Source organism: Chiloscyllium plagiosum, chromosome 42 (genome assembly GCF_004010195.1).
Source record: "Chiloscyllium plagiosum isolate BGI_BamShark_2017 chromosome 42, ASM401019v2, whole genome shotgun sequence".
Classification (NCBI taxonomy): Eukaryota; Metazoa; Chordata; class Chondrichthyes; order Orectolobiformes; family Hemiscylliidae; genus Chiloscyllium; species Chiloscyllium plagiosum.
The window spans coordinates 12,416,908-12,423,666 of NC_057751.1; positions in this window are offsets into that span (position 1 = coordinate 12,416,908).

Here is a 6,759-nt window from a genome sequence, read left to right on the forward strand (position 1 = left end):
GTTAGATGAGGAGACTAGGACCCGTGGACACAGCCTTAGAATTAGAGGGGGTCATTTCAGAACAGAAATGCGGAGATATTTCTTCAGCCAGAGAGTGGTGGGCCTGTGGTATTCATTGCCACGGAGTGCAGTGGAAGCTGGGATGCTAAATGTCTTCAAGGCCGAGATTGATAGATTCTTGTTGTCTCGAGGAATTAAGGGCTACGGGGAGAACGCTGGTAAGTGGAGCTGAAATGCGCATCAGCCATGATTGAATGGCGGAGTGGACTCGATGGGCCGAATGGCCTTACTTCCACTCCTATGTCTTATGGTCTTATTAAAGCCAGTGAAATTGATGACATACAAGGAAGTTGTGTGAATTTAGCAACTTTCAAATGGCAAAAACACAATGGAGGGTATCAGTGTGAAGGCAAAATTTTGTCTCTGTTTAACGGTTGCACTTTCCAACTGTATCATGGAGAGATATATCAATGACAAGTAGGATGGTAAAGATGAGTACAAGAAGGATATCGTGTTAGTGACAGAAGAGTCTCTAACAGCAGCTGATGAAGTCAGGCTGTTCTCCTGCTCTTCAGATGCTGCCTGACCTGCTGTGCTTTTCCAGCACCCACTCTCGACTAAGTCGGCTGATGCTTGAATATCGTATGTAAGCAACCACCCTCAACTTTGGCATAAGTCCTGAAATATGCATGAAGAAGTATTTTCATTGCCAGCAACAATTCATGCTTTTGTTCCTTTCTAGTAAATCAACTTCAGAAAAAATCAATAGTTTCAGGGCAGCCAATGACAAATAGTTTTGTAATCCTAATATGCTCTGTTAGTGGGCAACAAGGGCAAATGTGAGGTAACAATTCTACAAACCAGAGTCCTTGCTGACAGCCCTGCTACTTCTCAACAGGGGATAAAGGGAGAGCACAAAGAGAATCATACATCCTTCTTTGCTGATTCAAAGCCCGTAAGTCCTGAGAATCTGAGATTGGATTTCAGCTTGCTGCTTGAGCAAAATTACATATAAGCCATTCAAACCTTTGAGCCTGCTCTGCCATGCATTAAGATTATGGCTAGTCTGATTGTAACCTCAAATCAACTCTCCCCTATCCCTGATTGGAAGTGCCTTGGTTGTGTCCTGATTTGATACTCAGATTGCAACCAAGTGCTCAATTCGGTTTTATTCTTTCTGCTCGTTAGAGCAGTTGACTCAACTGAACATCCTGTTAGGCCAGTTCAGAGAGTAGTTAAAAAGCAAAACAGCTACTTCAGGTACTCAAGTTACATATAGGCCAGACCAGGTAAGCATGGCAGGTTTCCATTCCTGTGATGCAATCCCACAGTATTACCAAGAATTTTCCTGAAACCAGCTTCTTATTCCAACTTCCCTGCTCTCCTCATTTTGGTGACCTAATCACCTTCAGTAATTGATCAGTGTTGAGGCCATCTAATTTTGTAAAAAAATGGGTCTAATTGCCTCTTTTCCATTTCATGTTTATAACTCATTGGCTGCTTTCCAATTATATGCTATCTGACAGTAAAGCCTGAAAATGATTTCCATGACCTTTCATTGTCACACATAAATAACACAAGTAATTACTGTTCTGCTGCATGCTGATGTTACATAATGAGTGAAAAACATTGCTATCTACATGACAGTTATTTCACATTTCTTCGAACAATTACAACTTATGTTGTTGAATTGTTCCAATGAAAGTGTTTATTCAGAAAAATAGTCTCCAAAATTGGCATGCTACAGGGAATTTGCAATTTTTTGTTAATGTCTGCTATGGAGAAAATGCAATTGTGTATGCTATCACATTGCACAGTTGGAAGAATTTTCTTATGCTTTCCCCCCCCATGCTTAATGAAAACCTGCTGTGCTGTCTGACACATTGAATAAGTACCCTAAGTCAGGCTTTGAAGTGTGTCTTTTGCAGTTTTAATTTTTTAAGAAGTCTAGAAATATATGCTTCAGCAAATTATTGCTTGCTATTAATTGTGCCAGCAACAATTCATGTTTTTGTTGTTTTCTAGTAAATCAACTTAAGAAAAAACAATGGTTTCAGGGCAGCCAATGACAAATAGTTTTGTAATTCCAATATGCTCTGTTAGTGGGCAACAAGGGCAAATGTGTGGTAACAATTCTGCAAACCAAAGTCCTTGCTGACAGCCCTGCTACTTCTCAACAGGGGATAAAGGGAGAGCACAAAGAGAATCATGCATCCTTCTTTGCTGATTCAAAACCCATAAGTCCTGAGAATTTGAGAGTAGATTTCAGCTTGCTGCTTGAGCAAAATTACATATAAGCCATTCAAACCTTTGAGCCTGCCCCGCCATGCATTTAGATTATGGCTAGTCGGATTGTAACCTCAAATCAACTCTCCTCTATCCCTGATAACCTTTCCCATCCTTACTTAACAAGAAGCTATCCATCTTGACCGAAGAAATATTCAGGGGCTCCACTTCTACCACCTTTTCAGAAGAAAGATCCAAAGACTGATGACATTCTGAGAGAAAAAAGTGTTGCCTCATTTCTGTTTTGAACCAGCAATGCTTGATTTTTAAATCAAGTGATCCCTTCATTTTAAATTCTCCCATAGGAGGAAACATCCTTTCTGCATTTAGACTGTCAAGCTTCCTCAGGTTCGTAGATGTTTCAATCGAGCCATCTCTGACCATTCTAAGCACCAGTGGATACAAGCCTTGCCTATACTAAGTAAAAGACAATGCCCCCCACCCTGGCTTTCATTCCTGATATTTGTGGAGTAAACCTTCTCTGATCTGCCTTCACACATTTACAACTTCCTTATATAGGAGTAACAATTCTTTGCACAGTCCTTCAGATGTGATCTCATATTTACATGCCAACTTTTCACAGCTTATTAATTTAAAGTTAGAAGCATAAAAGTAGGAGCAGGAGTAGACCATTCAGCTCTTTGAGCCTGCTATGCCATCCAACATGATCAACAAACACCAAAATGTTGCATTTAGCTCCCTCATCCAGGTCATTCATGTTGAATGAATGAACAACTGAGGCTCAAGCAGTTATCCTTGCAGTACCCCTAGGTCAACTGCCTGACACTTGGATAAAGATCTATTTATTTCCATTGTGTCCAGTCTGTCAAACAATTCTCAATCCATGCCAATATATTATCCCCACTGTGTGCTTTACCTTTTCCCATTCACCTCTTATGTTGGATCTTATTAAATGGGAGGCACGGTGGCACTGCTGCATCACAGTGCCAGAGACCCGGGTTCAATTCCCGTCTCAGGCGACTGACTGTGTGGAGTTTGCACATTCTCCCTGTGTCTGCGTGGGGTTTCCTCCGGGCGCTCCGGTTTCCTCCCACAGTCCAAAAATGTGCAGGTCAGGTAAATTGGCCATGCTAAATTGCCTGTAGTGTTAGGTGTAGGGGAATGGGTCTTGGTGGGTTGTGCTTCGGCGGGTCGGTGTGGACTTGTTGGGCTGAAGGGCCTGTTTCCATACTGTAAGTCATCTAATCTAAAAACCCTCTGAAATTCGTCATACACCACATCTATTTTTATTCTATCAGTTACATCCTCATTTTGTGCTTATTCTTTGCTGTTTATTAGATTCAGACCAAACTTCTCATGTGCCACCTTTCTTTCCACAATTAATTTTTTTTAACAATTTGATATTGTGGTTAACTTTTCCAGTGGGTGGTGTATTATTCTAGTATTATCAAAGTATTCTCTGAACCCTTCCCCACTCTGCATCTCTTCCCTTCTATTTCTGTTTTTTTTTAATACTTGAGATATTTTCAGTTAAAAGAGTAATACATATAGAGCAAAACTAATTAGAAACATTTTATGATTATTTATTCCCCAGTAATGGGATGATGAGATTAACTGCAAGACTCTTCCACCCTGACTGACAGCTACAACCTTGGCCCAAACTGATGTGTGACTGTGAACCTTTCAAGAGTATGGCTCCCCAGTATGATGTTTTATCAACTATGTTGTCAAAAGGCAACAACACAGTTTTGGACCTGGAGTCATGCATTTGGTGGCTGGATCCTGAGTGACTTGGAAGCTCAATCTGCTTCCCTTTTCTCTGTTGAGTGCATATGCGTATTTCAACCTGGCTTGTCTAGGACATTAAGCTACTGGAGCAGGCATCCTCTGCTATGCAAAGCTGAGAACATTTTGATATCACTCAATCAATGCATTTTACATTTTAAGGGTAGGGCTTACATTGTTAATGGTAGAGCCTTGGATAGTGTTGTAGAACAGAGGGACCTAGGGGTTCAGGCACATAATTCTTTTAAGTTTGCGTCACAAAGAGACAGGATGGTTAAAAAGGCATTTGGAATGCTTGCCTTCATCGCTCTGTGCTTTGAGTATAGGAGTTGGTAAATCATGTTGAAGTTGTACATTACATTGATGAGGCCTCTTCTGGAATACTGTGCCTAGTTCTGGTCACCTAATTATAGGAAGGATATTATTAAGCTGGAGAGGGTTCAGAAGAGATTTACCAGGATGTTGCTGGGTATGGAAGGTTTAAATTATAAAGAAAGGCTAGATTGGCTGGGACTTTTTTCGTTGGAGTGCAGGAGGTTGAGAGACCACCTTATATAAGTTTATAAAATAATGAGGGGATACAAAGGGTTAATGGTAGGTGTCTTTTCCCTAGGATGGGAAATATCCTTGGGGTTCTTAAGGTGAAAGAATAGAGATTTAAAAAAGACACTGGGGGGCAGATTTCTTACACAGACAGTGTTTGCATGTGTAATGAACTTCCTGAGAAAGTGGCCAATGTAGATACAATTACAACATTTCAAAGGCATTGGGATAAGTAGACAAATAGGAAAGGTTTGGAGGGCTACGGGCCAGGAACAGACAGGTGGAACTAGTTTAGTATCGGATTATGGTCAGCATGGACTGGTTGGACTGAAGTATCTGTTTCCATGCTGTATGACTTTATTAATATAACTCTGGCATATTTATTGGCTGAAGGTCAATCAAGTGTCAGATACAGAGCCATTTGCTGTGATGACATGCAAAACCCCCCTACCCCATTGTTAGCAACATTGATAACCATTCCACATTGGTGTCCGCCCTGCCAGTATAAGGATTTCTTTCAGCATCAACCCTGCTGCGGGTCCCTAAACCTCCTCCAGTGAATAATAACAACAGTATCATTCAGCTGTACAGCATGAATTCATTTCCCATTGTGAGATGCCTTTCTTTTCCTTCTGTGTTTGTGCTCAGTATTGCATTTGCATGTTGTGTCTTCACATCTTGTTGAAAAATAACTTTTAAAGCAGCAGTTTCAACATGTACAAGGGTAAATGTTTCTTTAGATTGGATTACTACAAAATCAGGAAGTCAATATTAGCTTGTGGCATGTGTAAAATTAAGGAGTTTTTTTTGTTCTAACTTGTTATACCCAGAGGAAAGTAACTCTGGCTGAATTTTGAGATCACATCTGTGAAGTGAACATTGCACACATGTGAGGTAAGTATGAAATGGTGCTTTTGCTTACCTATGTGGGAAGATAGCCTTTTACCTCCCACTTTAATGCTGTGTACATTTGTTTCCTCTTCAGCTGTGTTGAATTGAATGGTTTAAAATGAATATCTCCTTTCCTTCAAATGTCAGACGGAGGATTAAACAACTCTTAACATTTTTGTTCACTACATATGCAATTCATTATTATCAAATTACCCAAAAAAACCAGTTGCTCTGAAAAAAATGTGGATCCACTTAATATGGACATCACTTGATGGAGCAAATGCTTCCATGTGCATATAGACTGGCAATCTGAGGTAAAGGTCTAGTTGTGAAATTACATGATTTCAGGACTGAATTTGCTTGACTCTTTTTCAGGTTGACCAACATTTCTGCAACCGCCTTCCCCTGTCATGTGACTGAAAAGCAAGTTTGTAATTTGCATTTAAATCTTACAGAAATGGTTTTTCATGTACAAACCAGCTTTCTCTTGGTCTATTTCCAACCACGTTGAGGTGTGGCTCTAGTTATCAACCAAGTAGCCACTCCTTGTTATCAAGGGCTATTTGGTTATGTGAGGGAGCACCGCTGCTGAATTATGCACATCACACATTGATCAACAAATGAATATTGCAGGGCAATGACAGTACTTGGATGAGTTTATTTTTGCCCTGATATCTCAGTGCAGAAGAGAGAACATATTTTAGTCCTCTCTCATCTGAACAAGATAGTTAATTTGCCACTATGGTCCTTCCCTTCCAACAGTGTGATCATTTCAGTTCCAAGAGGGCATGCCCTCCTCTAATAGATCCCAGTTCTATCTGAAAACAACCTGATCAGAGATTAACCTAGAGCAACATAAGGTGGGCATGTCCAATTTTCTTGGCATTCTTCTTGGTAGTTCCTGATCTGATGGTCATTTGGCTAAATTTCCAGTTTGGTTATCCTTCTGTGCCTCTGTTCCCACAGATAGATCAACTTTATAAAGAGTAGATTTTGAAATATGAAGCAAAATTCAAATTTTGAACCAATTTATTTTCAAAAAGCAGGTCTAATTACAAGGAACTACAAAGGAAGCAGCTCTTTACTCTGAGCAATTATCCAAACTGTTTGAAATAAGTGAAATAAAGTCAGGTGAAAACAATACTTCTCCAGATACTTTGTCATGGTAGAATGATATATTCACAGTGCAGTCTTTTTTTTAGAACTTTAAATGAGTTGATAACACATTGAAAGAGATGAAAATATATCAGTGTAATACAGAAACACCATTGTACCATTGCTTTACTGAACGCA